The 18,426-nt window shown below is 39.6% G+C and overlaps 1 protein-coding gene across 6 annotated transcripts in view; it reads right to left on the bottom strand.

Annotated features, from left to right (window-relative positions):
• Window positions 1-18,003, bottom strand: part of PKIA (cAMP-dependent protein kinase inhibitor alpha) — a 39,872-nt gene extending 21,869 nt beyond the window's left edge. The window contains exons 1-3 of one of the 6 annotated variants that reach the window (XM_081952430.1): window positions 16,591-16,781; window positions 11,897-11,952; window positions 11,656-11,798 (exon numbers count right to left, since the gene is read on the bottom strand). The gene's annotated coding sequence lies outside the window, so the exon portion shown is untranslated. Of the gene's footprint in view, window positions 1-11,655; window positions 11,799-11,896; window positions 11,953-16,590; window positions 16,783-16,822; window positions 17,416-17,495; window positions 17,748-17,770 lie in introns of those variants that run through there. The other 5 variants (XM_081952428.1, XM_081952429.1, XM_081952426.1 and 2 more) reach the window with 5 other exon arrangements.
• Window positions 18,004-18,426: the final 423 nt, after the last annotated feature.

Raw genomic sequence — 18,426 nt, 5'->3', positions numbered from 1 at the left:
TGCATTGAATGGACACAACCAATTGTGATTTAATCAGCAATCCTTAATGAAGTAAATTGTGGTTTCATGTATGTACGTCTTGACATAGATTGTTGCAATTACTAGAAATTAATAGGTTATGTATGTATCCAAGAAATTATTTCCTTCATAAGGTAGATTTGTTTCCAAAAGTGAGATTTGTACCCTGTCTTAATGTGCAACTTCTTTGTGATAGTTTTAGATAAAGAAAAATTTCTGCAAAAATATTGCGTAATCTGAGTTCTTTTATTCAATGCACTGTGATATAGGAATGAGTTGATGAAACAGTTATTTAGAAGCGTAGAATTCTAATTTGGACTAGTTTACTTTTCAATAACAGAATTTGCCACTTTATGACAAATGAGCATATTTCAGCCCAAGCATTTGGCTTTGTACTATGACATATTGTGTTTTTACATTTAATATTTCTTGCTTTCTTCAGGATAGCATTGGTGAATGCATCTGGTTTTTTTGGAACTCATTGAGAAACATAAGTTATTTATAAAATATTTTGTAAAGAGCCCTTGTGTATAAATTAATTTGAATGGAAACATATTCAAATTACCCAATTTAATATTTTCTAAGCCTCAATTTGGGGGTGGGGGTAACATAAAAATAAAACAGAAATAGAAATGCAGATGTCTGTATACTTTAGTATTCAAATATGAGAGTGTAGGAAATAAACTTTATAATATTCAAAAGATAAACTATATACAAGTGCCAATTCTTCTCAGGCTCATATCTTTTCCCAACCACCATTTAATTGCCTCTCTACGTTTTCTTTTACTGATTCTGCATCCCCTAGCAAGGGAAAGTGAAGGAACGGATATCCTACCCTTGATATAGACCAGTGATGAAGAACCTTTTTTTTATGGCATGCCAGAATTGCGTGCATGCTCGCTACTGCACCCCCCGCGTGCCCACTCAATTCCCCACCGAACTGTGCATGCACACGTGATACACACGCACGTACACCGCATACACCCTTCTCCCATGCTCCGGAGGCTTTCCTGAAGCCTGGGGAGGGCCAAAATGGCCTCCCCCATCCTCCTAGATGCCCTCTGGAAGCCAGAAACAGATCCTTTGGGGCCATTTTTTGTCCTCTCCAGTCTCCGGAGGCTTTCTTAAAGCCCGGATCCTCTTCCTTCCTCAGCTGTTGGAAGAGCGCTGCGCCCATTTCATTCTCTTTGGGAGCCACCATGCTTGCCCCGGCGCGAGACTATCGCTGCCGGGGAGAAATCAGAATGTATCCCGCTGGAAGCGGCAGCACTCCGGACCATGGATCCTCATCAGAGCCGCAGCCTGGAGCCGTGCAAGAAGCCCACTTGGGTGGGGAGAGAGGGAAGCCCTTCCCTGTCCTTGCCACCGCCTCCTCCTCGTCCCTGGCGGCTATCACAATGCCGCTTCTGGCTGATGTGGGAGTGGCTGCAGGGGTTGGCTGGCCGCTCCTGCCCTTCCCCTTGTGGCTGCCACTGCTGCTGCTTTTCTGGAGTGCCCGAGCTGGCCAAGCCCTTTGGACTGCAGATGAGCCATGGGCTGGAGGGCGAGGGCAATGCAAGAAGCCCACTCGGGTGGGGAGGGAGGGCAATCCCGACCACAGCTCTGCTCTACTAAGCGACGGCCGGGATCCCCTCTCCACGTCTTTTTTCAAGCGCGGCCCTTGCTCTTCCTTTTGGTGTTTTTTGCGTGCGCATATGCGCCAGGAACCAGATCACCAAACGGCCAACGTGCATGTGCACACTGAAAACAAGATCATTTTCCTGGCATGTCCGTGCGCACCAGGTGGCTCCTCTTCTGTTTTCAGGCACGCCAATGCACGTAAAGACCAGCTGGCTGCTGCGCCTGAACCCGGAAGAGCAACTGGTGATGGCTCCGCGTGCCAGGACAAATGGCTCTGCATGCCACTTCTGGCACGCGTGCCATAGGTTCGCCATCACAGATATAGACTGTTGCACTTACCAGAAATTAGAAGATTATAAAGATTTCTAAAGTGGGGAGCCTCATGGGATACCTACTGGAAATCTTGAGCATAAAATATAATTTTATTATGAACAATCCACAGGATATAAATATGTTGGCATGCTGGCTTTCCAACCTCTAAAGGGGACAGAAATTAGCACTTATTTTATCAAGCCTATACATACTGTAAAGCAATGAAATCCTGGTTGACCTCTTTAGGAGATATTACACCATCATCTTGCCCAATACATTCCCTATTTTGGTGGCTGAATAATGCTAGCAGTCCAGCATTAATGGTTTCTGATCAATATTCATTAATTATATTGTTCATATTGTTAGTAAAAAATAAATCAACATTAATCTTAGTCTCTTGTTACTGGGATAATAAAGGATTTTAATGTGTATATACAGAAAGAAATGACATAAAAATGACAAGATAAGTATTCTTAGTTACAGTGGACGATCTCTCAAATGAGTAGGGCCAACCAATCTCCTTTGAGAAAGAATGCTTATGGTGAACAATGACAGAGCTAGTTTCTAAAAATCACAGAAATACAAAATGCCATAAAGTAAATATAAGGGGCAGAGATAAATGAGATACAGGTTTGAATTAAGCATCTGGGTGTGATAAAGAAATGTCTGAAGATTCAAGAACTTCACACAATTCTTCTTTCAGAAGGGAAAAAACTTCTAAACATTTGCTTCCTTTGTTCGTCTTACTGATGGCCTTACATAGCATGCTAGAAAGTGTTCCAGCAATCATCATATACTGACTGTGCATTTTATCACCCACTTAGAGGAATTAAAAACACAAAAGGAAAAAGTAAATGTAAAAAAGATAATGTTTTATTCAGTGATGAAAATATATAAATATGTTATCATTATTAAAATAAACTAAAGGTGAAAATAATAATGATGTAACAAAAATATCCATAAACTATAAATAACTGTACAGGTAATTCAGTTGGCAAGCAATCTAGACATAGTATACTATTTTGTCATTTTAAGAACAAAGACTTTTCCAAAATGGAATTTTTTAAACAAACTTACCGTATTTTTCAGACTATAAGCTGCACAGGTGTATAAGACGCACCAAAATTTCAGAGGTAAGTAAGAAAATAATTTTTGTCCTTCACGGCCCCCAGAAGCACTTTGCAGGCTTCAGCAGGGCTGGAGGAAGCCAAAAACATCCCCATTTTTGCAAAAAAATGGGTGGAAAACGGACCCTTTTTTGCAAACAGTGTCATTTTTGCCTTCCCCCAGACCTGCTGAAGCCTTCAGAGTCCTCCTAGGGGCTGGGGGAAGGGAAAATTTCCTCTGTTTTTGTGGAAAATGGGGGTATTTGTGCCTTCCCCCAGCCCTGCTGCAGCCGGCAGAGTGCTTCTGGGGGCTTGGGAAAGGCAAAAACACCTGTTTTTGTGAAAAGTGGCCCATTTTCACCAGTTGTTTTTTTTTTTTTTTTTTTGCAAAATTGGGATGCGGGGGCCGGGCTTCAGAGAGCCAAAAAATGGCTGTATTCAGTGTATCAGATGCACCAACATTTCCATGCTCTTTGGGGGGGGGGGAGGGGGAGGTGCGTCTTATACTCCGAAAAATACGGTATATCCTAGACACACTACTTAAAATCAGGAGAATAACTTTCTAATTAGCTAAAATTATCCTCACTATCATATCTCAGGCTTGCCATAAATAAAAATTGCCACAAAGTGGCAAAATCCGTATTTTAGGAACATAGTTCAATATCACATTGTTATCTTTAACATTTATAAATACATAAATAATTTTAATAGGGCCATATGTTCTCCAAATAGACGGGAGGACAGAAATTGTAATATCTTATATAAGTATATATCTTTACCCATCCTCTCCACTGCCTACAGACATAGAGATGGAGAGGGAGGGAGGAAAGACTGAAAGGCATGGGAATCTGGTAAGTTAAATTATATAGTAATCAAAATTTAGCTGAATACATTCTTGGATCTTAGCCTGCTATAAAAATTTTCTCATTAACTTACCTACCTGTCTAAAATATCTACCGGGAATTAACACTGGAATCATTTTTAAGATACACATTAATCTTGATGTAATGTTCATTTTGATAACAGTAATTTACTGGAAGTTTTAACCATGTCACAAAATGAAAAGTTAATGAATCAGATATCTAAAAGCACACTAGTTAAGACTCGGGATTAAAATTCTATGTTACTGCTATATGGAATAGAATAATAGCAATGTGTGTAGTTTTTAACATACTCTCTTAAAATGGATACTGTAAGTAAATCTGATTCATTTGGGAAGTGGATTCACTTATTTGTTTGTAATAGCACAAATATTGGGTGATATGTTATATAATTACAGGTGATCTTGTTTAATGACCACTTGTTCAGCAACTGTTGGAACTTACAACTGTGCTGAACAAGTGTTAATGACTGGATCTTTATTATTATTTATTTGTAAAATTTGGTTGATGGATAGTAATGGAAGTTATTGAGAGATCAATTTCATTGTATTTAAGTACAATGACAATAAAGATTATATTTATGAAGATCTAGGGTGACTGCACTACCTCAATCTGTCTCTATCAAATGTCATTGACAAGTTCAATGTTGGCTGTAAACTATGCCCTGGTCTGAAATCCAAGTGCAACAGGTCCAAATAATTTTCTCCAGGGACCTCTGGAGTTATAGTGTGACCACCTTTTCAACAACCATACCTTAAAAAAAAGGAAACTGAACAAAAGTATCTGGAACTGTTGGAAAGCTGTACAGAGCTGTATGTATAGAAAGGAAATAAGCAGTTCATTAACCTGCTTTCTAAAAAATATCTTTATATTCATATGTCTGACAGATATATCAGAACTAATAAGTGAATAACCCTTGAATAGTCACACATTACAACTGGTGTGCAGTTCAATCATATGCATCGCTATAGGTCCTTGAGCCCTACAAACTGCTCCTGATCTAGACCTCCTCAATCAAAATGGAAAGATTTCTGCTATCTCGTAGGTAAGTTTGGTTCTCTCTCTTTCTTAAGAGCTTTCTTCAGTTATGATAAGTATTTATACTTATTAGAGAGTTGAATTCCTCAATTATTGCTTCTGAGGCTTCAAAAACTGGCTAGGAGAAGCCTGACAGATAGGTTAATCAGACAACTTTCCAAAAATAACAGAACACATTTATTTTATTTTATTTTAAAAAATGTTCTATTGGTTTTTTCAAGTATTTTGGGGAAAAGGGTACATAAATGTGGAGAAAGATTTTAACAGCTACATCATACGGAAGGTGATACTTCCCCGGGGTCTTACATCTCTCTCTCTTATTTTATATATATCAAAATATCATTATTACATACATATTAGCAGTTTAGGTATACTAAATTCTTTAACATCTTCAACCATACTTTATATCACTTCTAACCATTTCATTGTATTGACAATTGCAATGTGTTTTTTAATCATTTCTGTGACCTAAGTCTCATTGCTGTCTCTTCTCCCCTGTCTGTTGGCTGAGCCATGGCTCCTCCCCCCTTCATGTCTTGTGCACTGTCTCTTGTTTCATCTAGGAGGTTCTCGTGTTCTTCCATGAAGGCTTCTGCCTCCACTACTGTATTAATTCTCACTCTACCCCCCTCCCAGAAAATCAACAAGCCTTCTGGAATTAACCACCTGAACCAGATATTTTTTTCATATAACACATTTATTGATGTAGATTTGAACTATCTGTTTTGATTTATATGGTTCCTATACTTCGTTCACTGTTTTTTTAAACTAGAAAACATTTTTAACAGAAATTTGTATGTATTGACGTGGATTGGAACAAATAAATTGAATTACTGTCTCCACAAGCATGACTTTGCTTAATGCAGGTCTAAAGACCTAAGAAAATAAAAAAATGTCAGTATCTCACCTAATTCAGCAGCAAAATATGAATGCATAATCAATGTCAGACTTGTTTTACATAATATCAACAACGTTATTTCAACAAACTATACACAAAAGATCTTAAACTAATTCCGAAAATAAAAATAAACAGAATCATGTATCCAGATGGTAATTACTTGGATAGAACCATTTATACATATTATACTCACCCTAAAATTTAGCACTATCAAAAGTCTAAAAAGAATTTAATGTTATACAGAATTTGTATATTTAACTCTGTATGTATAATACCTATCAATGCATTCATGCTATATGTTTATAACAAGTACACTAATGTGTACAATATATAAACATACAACACATACTAATACAGAAAATTCCATAACCAAATAATGTATATTTTGTCAGAAGAAACATTATCTTAAAAATAGAAAATGATTAACATTTCCATGATTGGCTGAAAGCTTAAGACCTCTCCAATACAGGAAGAACTCAAATCAATTATGGTTCCAAAGTCAATCTGAAATTCAGTGAGTAAAGAGAAGTAGACCAAACTACCTTATACAATTCTCTACTGAATTTTCTTAAATTTTTAAGGTAAGATATATAGTACAACAATGCCAACAGAGGTTATTTGTATTCTGAAATAATGATTAGCCAATCTGACATGGGTGGTGCGTAGGTTCAAGTTCTTACCTTTTCACCTCAGACTTCTTCAACCAACTCTCTCAACTTCCAGGTATGTTGAGATAACAATTGAGAAATGTGGGGTTTGAGGGATAGTATGTTGTACTCTTGAAATCTTTAATTTCAAAAACTAACGTTCTAATTTTAAAGGTGATCTGGAATCCTCCAGCATCTTCCATTTGGTGTTTACTTAAATGTATACCCTCCCCTTTTATTGAGAGACGTAACTATATTCAATTCTTTACTGATAATTGGAATCACTAAAAGATGAGCTTACATAATGCTTGAATTAATGTAGTAATTAATGTAGTAAAATTGAGTGATTCAAACAGAATATTATGGCTGAGCATCAAATGAGAAAATAGGCTGCTTTGGGACAACTGTGCGGAGCTTGAGAAATGCATCAACGTTGCCCATTTTCCTAGGACTAAAATTATTAAAGCATGAAGACGCAGACTCTATGATCACTATTTCATGCACATGAAAGCTATCAACACCATCTATGTTTGCATATTTTTAAAAAAAGGCCAAATGAAATCCAGGTCTTGCTCTTTTAATCTTTTTCCAGTGGTAGAACTTGCCTGAAGAAATTATTACAAAGGGAGGTTACTTAAAATTCTGAGCTTGATCTTGTTGTTCATTTCACATTCTCCAAGTGCATTTTTGACAAGTGTAAAAATAGAAAGATTGTATTTTTCACATGCCTTGCTATTTTATGATTTAAATGAGACTTTTTAATTTACTGATTGTGATCTGAAGCCTGGCAATCAACACAAAAATTACATTGAAATAAATTCAGGAAAAAGAAAACAACTTTCTCACAAACAAATCCTTGGAGTGACTGACCCTTAAGAAATATTTTTCCACTTCCCAGTTCAGTCATCTTTGGAGGACATGCTAAAGTTTTGGTTCAGATTATGAGTGGATTGAATTGTACCATTCCCTCTAGATTAAGGATCTGTTTGAATACATATTAAATACTACTGGTAGTTAGGAGCGGTTAGGAGCAGAATTAAGAGCAGAATTTTTACTGATAAGCAAGAGGATTGTTAATAGTCATACACAATTTGGCAACTTTTTTTGCCATGGTTCTTAAATAAATCAGTGCTGTTGTTAAGTGAATCATATGGTTATTAAGTAAATTCAGATTTCACCATTGGCTTTGCTCGTTGGGAGTTGGCTGAGAAGATCGCAAATGACAATCACATGAACTTGGAAGGCTGAAACATGCTGGTTACGGGGCAACCAAATTTTGATCACATAGCTATGTAAATGCTGTGATGGTCGTAAGCACAAAGACCAGCTGTAAGTCACTACTTCAGAACTGTTGTAATGTCAAAGAATTGCTAAATGAATAGTTGTAAGTCTAGAACAATGTGTAATTTGGAAATTATGAATTTATGCCTGGATCAAAAAATTAGGTGTGCTATTATCAGTTAACTATTAATTCGTGTGTCAGATGAAGAACATTTAAGCAAATTAAACTTGCTCTGAATTTGCATAAATTGTGTTTTTGCTGCAAAGCCCTCAAAGGACTATACAATTTAAAATATAATACTATCACAGTCACATAACAAAAGTAAACCAAATAGTATTATAATCTATGGAAGGACCTATAAGCATGCAGTAGAATCAATGTATTTTCTCTCAGAAAGAAGTTCTATCTTCTGAATGCTATTACAAAGAAACCTGTCTCATAGACTCACCATATTACGGTAGTCTCTGTTGATAATGAGACCGTTTCTATCTTTTCTTCTTGAATAACTGCCTATTATGAACTATAGTGAATTGAAAGATCCTGGGTGCACTTACCCTACTTCCTATCATGCCTTGAATGCTTCCCATCATGAGGAAGCTGATACTTCTCTTAGGACATCTCAGGAATAAAGATTATTTTGACTTCTTCCCCAAAGCATCTCAATTGTGCTAGGAGATGAAGGAATAGATATCTGCTCTCCAAGGTCCTGAAGCCTGATAGTTGAAGAACTGGATAGAATCCTGCTATCTCCACTTTCCCATTTAGTTGCTTCTTGTTGTGTACTCCTCATCATGGCCAGCACTCCATGGCCAACTTGCTGCAGGACAACTTATCAATTCAATTTAATTATTTAAAATAAATAAAAAATGTTTTAATTTTTATTATTCAGATTTCATTTTGCCCCACCTTTTATATCCTTTCTTTAATGATTCTATTCCACCATTTCTTTGATATCAGTATAACTCTTGTCCTGCAGTGTGTTTGCCACAGCGATTTGGCTATGGAAAGTTGTCTCATGGCGAGTTGGCTGCAGCAAGGGAGGAGGTTCCGTGCCATTCAGGGATGTGACATCCCTGGGGAGGCAGTGCAGGCTGTAAGGATGTGTGGGGCTGCCCAAGAGGCATTACAATTGGTTTGGGTATAGTGGGTTGTCAGTTGGCAAAGGTGCACAAGAGGTGCCGCTTTAGTCAGGAAAGATGCACAGGGGGGTGGAGTGAGTCAGAAAATTGCACTGATATGTGAAAATAGGTGCTTCATAGGTCATTGAAGGCATGCATGGGGATGACTGACACAGAAACCATGGGAGTGGCACAGAGAAGTTTGTAGGAGAGTGGCATGGTTCAGGAAGGGTTTATGGGTGTTCCTTCTTCTGTGTTCCTTTATTCCATTCTCCGTTCCTTTTCAACAGGCAAGTAAGTGACTGCAGCTGGTTGGAGGGGGCGGGAGACAAGAGATTGTGAGACTGACTGGGAAACAGACCCAGAATTTTGAAAATGAAGATCACGTGATCTCAGCAGCAGCCAGTAACAATGAAGCAGCCACAACTTTCCCAAAATGTTCTGACCATGATCAGGAGACATGGGTCTCCTGATTTTGGACACATTCTACAAATCAACCCATTTGAAGTACAAATAGTTCAAAAATTGTGAGCCTATAACAACACCATTTTGCCGAGATAAAGGTCAAGACAATGAGAGTTTTAGTAATATGTAGATTTCTGACTGTCACTTTGAGCAGATAATTAAATATTTGATGAAACAGGACAAATTATTATGTATAGCCACTGAAGCATATAACAAACAACATGATCATATCATTTTAGTTTAAGACTATTGTCACACATGGTTCATGTTGATTAAATGAATTAACAACTTTGTGAGTCTGTGATTATACTGATAAGAATGATAACTACTGTGCTATGATTATGTACCCTCAATTTTACCAAGTCTCTAGTTACAGAACTGTATCTGCTCTTTTGATTTCATAGCAACATTTGCTAAGGAGTTCATTGTCCTTCTCATTATAAGATTTTTTTGGGGTGCAGATTCTACTTTGTATCATTTGAAGCCAGTTTGGTCCAATAGTTAAAACCTGAGGCTAGAAACTAGGATGCTGTGAGTTCTAGTCTCACCTTAGGCATGAAAGTCGACTGGGTGACTTTGAGTCAGTCACTTTCTCAGCCCATGCCAGATTCCGTCAACAAGTCAGTTGGTCATTTTTTGTCATAAGCAATGGACTAATATTCAATTTATGGGGGGAGGGGGAAGCAGACCTTGCACTTGTGAGAAAATGCTAAGAAGAAAAAAAAATGTGAATCATTAGTTTCTATTCTTTAGTGAACACAATGATTCCATTGATTGCCCAAATGCTGCGTCAACATCAGCACCTACATACAGCATTTTACACAAAGAAAAAGAGAAAAGTATTCCAACAATGTATTCTGGTCAGCAGAAAATCAAATGAACTATGCACAATGTGTGAACAATATGCAGAGAGAGGCATCCAGCTATGCTCTCAGACATCAAGGAAGTTTTTAGGAATAGCTACAGCTAAGTACAGATGGCAATAAATAATATACAATTAAAACTAATATAAATAATATAAAATAATATACATCTAATTAAAACTTACTCTGTTTAAGGATAGCACAGGAAAATCTAGGTGAGAAGAAATCAACTACTTGGTTTCTGATTTCTACTATTCTGGAGTTCTTTCAAAAGAAATGTTTTAGAGCTGATGAGTCATACTTAATAGCTATGGTTTAATAATCAATGCTTATCTTTATTAAAGTAAGATTCTAATAGAAATCATATGTCATATTTATTACAAACATGTAACAAGAGATAAGTTTTTTTAACCCAAATGATAAGAATTCCTAAAACATCTAGGAAGTGGTGTTACAGACATAAATAGTAAGCCTCTGTTCAAGACATAGTTTGAGCCAAACTGACCTTTTAATTTAATATCCACATGAAAATTATTTCATTTCTTCTCCTGCAAAATGACTCTGTCTCTTTATCCTCCCACAAACATCTCTATCTGTGTTTCTGCTCACTGGTGAAGTAGTTGTTACATATCTATCTATCTATCTATCATCTATCTATCTATCTATCTATCTATCTATCTATCTATCTATCTATCATCTATCTATCTATCCATCCATCCATCCATCCATCCATCCATCCATCCATCCATCCAACAATCCATCCATCCATCCATCTATCATCTATCTATCTATCTATCTATCTATCTATCTATCTATCATCTATCTATCTATAACTGCATGTGTGTGTGTGTATACACACACACATACATGTTGAATTTGATATCAACACAATAAAAGCCATCTCCCGCAGGCTCATGAAATGTTTTTTTCATGTAATGAGACTATATTAATTTGGCAGATTCATAATACAGGCAGTATTTTTTTTAGCCAGCCTTAAGCCGTTAGTAATTTAAAGAGTTAAAAACAATATCTGAGACTTGAACTTGGGAATCAATTGGCATTTACTTAGCGTAGGGAGGTGGTGCACTGAAACCCAGGAACCTACAATGCTATCACAGAGTAGATATTTGGCTGCCTAAGATTGCTAGCTTGTTCAGTTTGCGCCTGTATGCTATCAAGGGTTCACCACAGGGGGACAACTAGCTCTGCATAGAGTGACTAAGAGCATTCTGCAGGAGAGTTGGTGTCATCTGGGGGTTTTCTCCTTCAATTTTGCCTCTCAGTCAGTCAGGTCTGGTACCACTTACTTCCTTGCTTCTGCATGAAACACTATTAGTTTTTTACTCATCAGACTGGCACATGTTTAATTGCATTTTGCACATTTTTGAACTGCTATGTTGGCAGTACCTGAGGCAGGACTCAAATCTCTGGAGTAGAGAAAGCCAATTTTCTCCGGTTGGCAAATGCAGCATCTTTAAGCCACTGAGCCATGTGCCTGTAGCCAATGGCAATTAACTTCACAGTTACCTCAGCCCAACTCCCAAGTTCCACTAAAATAGAAGTAACAATATAGCATAAGCAGACTGATAAATCCAGATTCATAGACCACAACTACAAGGTAAACCGGAAAGAAAACTAACAAAATAACCTTTTTTCTGTGCTTGCTTGCAGTTGTCTCAGTTCCTTAAGCACAATGTACAAAATCTACATGTAATTGACAAGTAAATTATCTGTCAAGCATGACATAGGATGCTACGTTGGTTAAAGGTAGCAAGAAAACATGAAGCCTGCTTTTAAAAACAGAAATGAATAATAGCTTTTCAAACTTCTATCCAATCTCTCTTTCTCAATGCTATTATTGGACTTGGCATGCATAAGCACCTGAATTTGTAGCTTATCCACCTGGCCACAAGAATCATGAGATGGGCTGACACCCGAAATTTACCTAGATTGAATTTATAGAAGAAATAATGCACAATTTTCACTTTAATCTCTGGTTTTGTGTATTAATCAATGTCAACAAATGACCAAAATAGGTGAAAAAATCAAGTAACTAATTTAATTTCAAAGACTCTAAAAAAGTCATCTTTTCTTGGTATGCCTATGATACTCAAAATAGCTTTGTATTTCAACTTTGTGGTATATTTGACTTGGATTTTGGCTTCTCTATAGCTATATTTCTATAATGTAGACTACAGTTTTAGTCAAAAAGTGTCCTTTTTTGGATATTCTGAATTTTTGCCTCTTTGACATTGAATATTATCAGGGCTTGTTATGAGTCTAGTAATATATAAAGGGAGTCTGAATAAAACAACACTAAAGTTTGATGGCTATTTCATTTTATAAATAAAACCATTAACAATGTGAAAAGGCTGTTGTCCTGTTGCTTCAAGAGAGAATGTGTGACTGGCCATATAAGAAACTCAAGGGAATAGGGACTTGAAGCCGAATCTTCTTTGTCCAAGTCCAAAAACCCTACACTACCTTTGCTATACACGTTAACTGTGGAAGGCCACTTATAAGAAAAGGGTAAATGTCAGACACATTAGTTTTTTCCTTAGAAACTAGGAACTCAGCGGATGAGGATGATTCTTTCTATAGTATATTGATACTATATAGCCAGGATGGCAAACCTATGGCATGTGTGCCAGAGGTGGCACGTGAGCCATTTGTCAGGGGACGTGAGGCATTGCCCTGTCAGCTGGCAGCGCACATGTGTGTGCTGGCCAGCTAACTTCAGCCTTTTTTTGAGGCCATTTTTCACACTCCCAGGCTCCAGAGGCTTTACAGGAACCTGGGGATGGTGAAAACAGCCTCCGCCGCCCCTTCTGGAGAACAAAAAACCAGCCCTACGGGCAAACCAAAAATCACTTCTTGTTTGTCCATAGGGCTGTTTTTTTTGTCCTACGGAGCCTTCAGGGAAACCTCCTGAAGGTCCCTGAAGGCTCCGGAGGACTAAAAATGGCCCTACCAGCAAACTGGAAGTCACTTCTGGTTTGTTCGTAGGAGAAGGCCCTTGAAGGCTCCAGAGGGCTAAAACCGGCCCTACCAGCAAAGTGGAAGTCCGTTCCTGAATTTCCAGTTTGCCCATAGGGCCAGGTTTTTTGCAATCCAGAGGTTTCAGGGAAGCTCCTGAAGCCTCCGGAGGGCCTTGGGGGGGGGGGCAGGCTGTTTTCGTCCTCCCAAGGCTCCTATAAAGCCTTTGGAGCCTGGGGAGGGCGAAAAAAGCATGCAAAAAATGAGGGGGAACACTGGTCATGCGTGCAGGTGTCAGGCATTATGGGTGTGGCATGCCCGCGTACAACCCCCCCCAAAGGTTCGCCATCACTGCTATATAGCAATAGCATAGCACTTTGTCTTATTTATCGCTTCATTATGCTTTACCACACTCTCTAAGCAGTTTAGAATCAGCACATTGTCCCCAACCATCTGGGTCTTCATTTCAGTGACCTCAAAAGATGGAAGGCTTATATATCTTACTTATATATAAATCCTTATATAGTAGTTTTATGTCCATTTTCCAGCCAATTTTACCATATATTCCAGATTTTATAATATTCCAATTCTTCTCTATCCTTTAATTCCAAGGTTAACCTATCAATCTCTGCACATTCAAGTACCTTTCTTATTATCATTAGATCGGAGAGGATGTTGTTCTCTTTCCAATTTTGAGCAAAAGCGATTCTAGCTGCGGTTAATATATGCAATATTATATATTGAAATTCCTTACACGTTTCCCATGAGGAGTTATATTCTCAATGTTTTTTTTAGCAGATAAAGTTATTTTTATGTCTCTTAAGTGAGGCCAGGCAATGAATCTAATATGGAGAGTTCGGTCGTATCTATGTTCCTCGCCTTGTCCAGTGCTACCTTTATCTTCATAACACAAGGTGAATCTCCAAATAGACAAGCTACTGTTGGATTCCTATGTCTGGCTGCTACTGTGTCTGTAAATAATTATTTAGTGCTGGCCAGGCTTCCTACTCCACATGACTTTTCTTTTTCTTTTTTAAAAGGAAAGTAGCAGGGTATGAAACAAAGCATCTGCCTGCAGAATTTCCACCCCAATAATTCCTCAAATGCTATGCCTAAAATAGGACGCTGCAGTGCCTAGCACTTAATTTGATGATATGTCTGCCTATCCAGAAATAGGACAAAGGTAAGCAGATATAGAAGGGAACTTCCTCCTAGAGAAGCTGATCAAGGAAATCACTTGGCATTCAAGTAATCTCTGTCCTGTGTAACGTATAATTTTAGGGCAACCATTTTATGAGGGTTCTCCACGTATGGTCTCAACAATCCTAGTGTTTCCACAACACAAAAAGGTGGCTTAGGATATCCCTGACCTATTCCAAGTATGAATGTAGGAGGTACGCTGTAATAGTCATGATACCTAATTCAGAATATATATTCTAAATACTCTGGTACAGAACTAAAAGTTGGGTCAGGCAAGGTATTCTAACTGAACACATACTTAATCTGTGTGCATCTATAGTTCATCCCTCAATCAAAGTATATTTATGAAATAACCTTAGATCACCTCACTGATAATACTGCAGGAATTTTCTGCATGTAGTGCAACAATTAGAAGCACAAGGGTTCCATATAAATTCTGGCAGCCCTGGGTTTATTTCTTTATCATAGAGTTCTCCAACCTTTCTGGCCAGCTAGGTGGTGGGAAGAGGGAATGGCTCTGCACAAATGGTTGGCACGCATGCCCACTGTACACACAAATGGGAGTGCATATGCACACTCACTACTCATGCAAGTGGGGATGTGTGCACTCACAGTCTCGCCCACTCCTTCCATGTAACAGTTTTGAATGACTCAAGGCCCGGTAGTGGACCATAGCCTGGGGGGGTTGGGCACCCCTGCTTTACAGCTTCTCCTTTCATTTTAGAATTAAAATTTGCCTCCTTTTATTTGAGCTTATGTATTCAGGATTCTCATCATCTGAATTTCCTCTCTATTCTTTCCTCATCTCTTTTTTAACTACATAAACTCCTACAAAACACCCCAGTTCCAACGAAAGTTTCATTAGTCAACTATCTGAGCTAATAGTAAATTAATGAGATCAGCTGAACCATGGTGTATACTGAAGAACGAAGGACAATTAAGCACAATAGCCAAGATTTATACTCCTCAATGTAGGCTTCCATTATAAGCACTCATGTTAAAACTTCTCAATTATTTAGAAAACACCTATATTAAGGATAAATAATGAACAATACTTTTTTTGGTGTGAAACCAAAGCTTTGTAATAGTCTACATGTAGAGTCCCATGTCTTTGGCACCATAGGAGGAAGGTTAAGATACTTAAGCATATATTTATGAACATGAATCATTTCTGTATCATATTAATTCTCATTTTTATCAAGATAACATTTGATTTATTCTCCTTGGATTAAAGAGGGTTGAAAATTATGAAAGAGGGTTTCACTATTGAAAGAATAGTAAAATGTGGTATTTAGGCAGTATTAGCAATGCCTTCCAGTAAGCATTTCCTTTTTCTAGCTTTGCTAACCAGAACAAATGCTAATTATTTATTCCTAGTTAATTGCTTTCAACAAACAGAGGAAGCTTCCTTGATGCTCAGCAGACTATTGGCATAACACGTTTCACATTCTGGCACAAAGTGCATTTTCAAGCTGGAAACAGTTTCATTTATTGAAGGGAAATCATCCAGACAACCACCAAGAGGGGGGCGGTGGCTAATCCAACTGCTTTCAATATTGAAAGATCCAACAATAAATATGGGGGCTGCTTCTTGGCACATTTTTTGTAATTGAATACAGCTAGCATCAGGAGCCCAGAAATCTTTATAGAAAAGTAGCTGGTGAGAATCTCTATGAATTGAATTATTATGTTAAATTAAATGGATGGCTACCAACCCAGCCTAGACAAAATTATTCAACTCAGAACTGAATATATGACAATTTTACATTTGACAGGGCTTTCAGGAATTTTTTTCAAGGCAGATTAAGGTTATTGAGAGAGAAAAAACCCACCGATGAACGCTAGAAGGCAACAAAGAGACACAAAAGTCAACTCTTTGTTGCTACCTAGTGGCCATCTGATTTTATGCAGCCCAGATCTGCTCTTCAGCACCCAGGAGTAGGGCTCGCTTTTCCAAATGTACAGATAGCCTCCTCCACAAAAGGTTGATATTCTATCTATTCTATATCGGGTCGATGAAGCATTGTATATCTAATAAAGGAGAGCACATATCCCATGCTCGCTCCCATTCAACCAATACATTTACAGTTATCTTGCTAAACCACGGGTCTGGGGAATTACATTTTTTGAGAACAGGTTCTTAAACACACGCCATCAACCACTCACCGATACTTTATATCCACCAGCACTGCAAATTTATGTGTATGAATTAAAATGGCTGCTTGTGCAGGAGAAAAATGGAGGTAAGGTAACCTTTAAGAGCAACTCTCGGGTTGGTAGCAGGAAAAATGAAAAAATCGGGGCCGGGGGAGAGAAAACAACAGTGAGATCGAGGAGGAATGATTAAGAATAACCCCCCACCCCCGAAACCTGAACCCGACCCTTGTAAACAGCCTACCTTTCTATCAACGTAGAGTTAACGTAAGTCACGCAGTTTAAGCTTCGTAGCCAGCCCGGTGGAGTTTATTTTTGCCTGCCGAGATCCCACCGACCACCTCGGATGCCTTTCATCGGAGCAACGTGAGATTCCGAGGAGGCGCAATCCAGGATTCGCCCCACTAACCTTCCTCCCGGCTTTCCTCCCTTCCCCCCCTCCTCCCGCCGCCCCTCCGACTCGCTACTATTTTTAGGCAGCCGAGAAAACAAGCGCTGACCCTTCGGGCGCGGGGAGGCGCCTTCTGCGCGCGAAAAGTCGCCGAGGTGGGGGGCTCCTCGCCGCTGAAAACCGAAGGACGCGCGTCTCGGCTGCAAAGGCACCCGCTGCTCTGCGGGGGAGCCAGCCGCCGACCCCCCTCACCCCCTTTACAAAAGCGGAGGCGGCTGGCAGGCCCGAGGGAAGGTAGCGGGGATCCGGGCTTGGATTCCGACAGTGAAACGCTCCTCGATTAGCTCCCGCTTTCCAGCAACCTCTTTCGAGCGGGTTAACGAACCACATTCGCACGTCTCTGGCCAAGCACGTGCTACGCCCTCCCTGTCTCCCGTCCCCCGCGAGCTCCCTTTCCTTTCCTACCCCCACCCCAGGCCGTTTAGTTACGCCTCGGGAGGAGAACAACGTGCGCGCGTCGACTCACCTTTCCGACGACCGATTTATTTAACGCATCTGCCTGGCCTCTGGCTGCGGCTTAAGCGGCGCGATGGGCGCTTGTTTTCAGCAGCTTATGGCCCAGCCGCCCCCTGCGGCTGAGGTTTTTAAAAGAACGCCAGGAAAGGAGGGCTTGCCAGGCAGATGCCCGGGGGGACTCCCGCTGTCAGTCATTGCCCAGCAAACAGCTTGCAGCTGCTGATACCAAATTCACGGCAGTCCTGCTGCATGAAGTCATCTGCTGCTCCTCCCCTATAAGCTTACCGCATTCAGCTTCTACACCACGGAGTGGAGGGGTGGCAAACAGGTTTCCCTCCCACCCACCCCTTCTCCGTGGAAAGCTGGCTGGGTCGAGGATGCGCTTTCCTGGATTGGAAGGTGACGAGGAGTTCGCCGTTTCTCTTGCAGGTTCGCGCGTACCAACCGGCCTTCCTGGAAACAGGGGACGCTTGGAAGGCCAAGGGAAATTCCCCACCTCCCTCGGCTCCGACCCCGATTTAGGAGGCTGAATGGATTCTCCCACCCACTAGAACGCCTCTTTCCCCCCTCCTCGAATTTGTCTTCAAGGGCCGACTCTGCTGTGCTGAAGGCTCGGCGTTTATGTGGAGAGGGAGCTCCTGCGTTACCGCTTTCCTTTGGACAGAACCGGCTGAAAGGCAGTCAAACGAAAACCTAGCTTTTCTTTTGCCTTGCAACCACTGAAAAGTCTCCCGGAGTCTACAACTCTCAGCTTCTTAGGGCAGAAAATAAGTGGTGTGTGTGCGTACACATGGATATGTGCATCTATAAGATACATACTCGAATACACGCAAGAAAAAATAACGTTCTATTTTTGTTTTAGCATTTCTTCTCGACTCGCTCCCCTGGTTACTATAATGTTAGCACCCAATCTGAACCATTTCTGCTGCATATTCTTTCAG

The sequence above is a fragment of the Natrix helvetica genome (genome assembly GCF_964273705.1).
Source record: "Natrix helvetica genome assembly, chromosome: 4".
In the NCBI taxonomy this organism is placed as follows: Eukaryota; Metazoa; Chordata; class Lepidosauria; order Squamata; family Natricidae; genus Natrix; species Natrix helvetica.
This window is presented reverse-complemented; position numbering and strand designations above follow the sequence as displayed.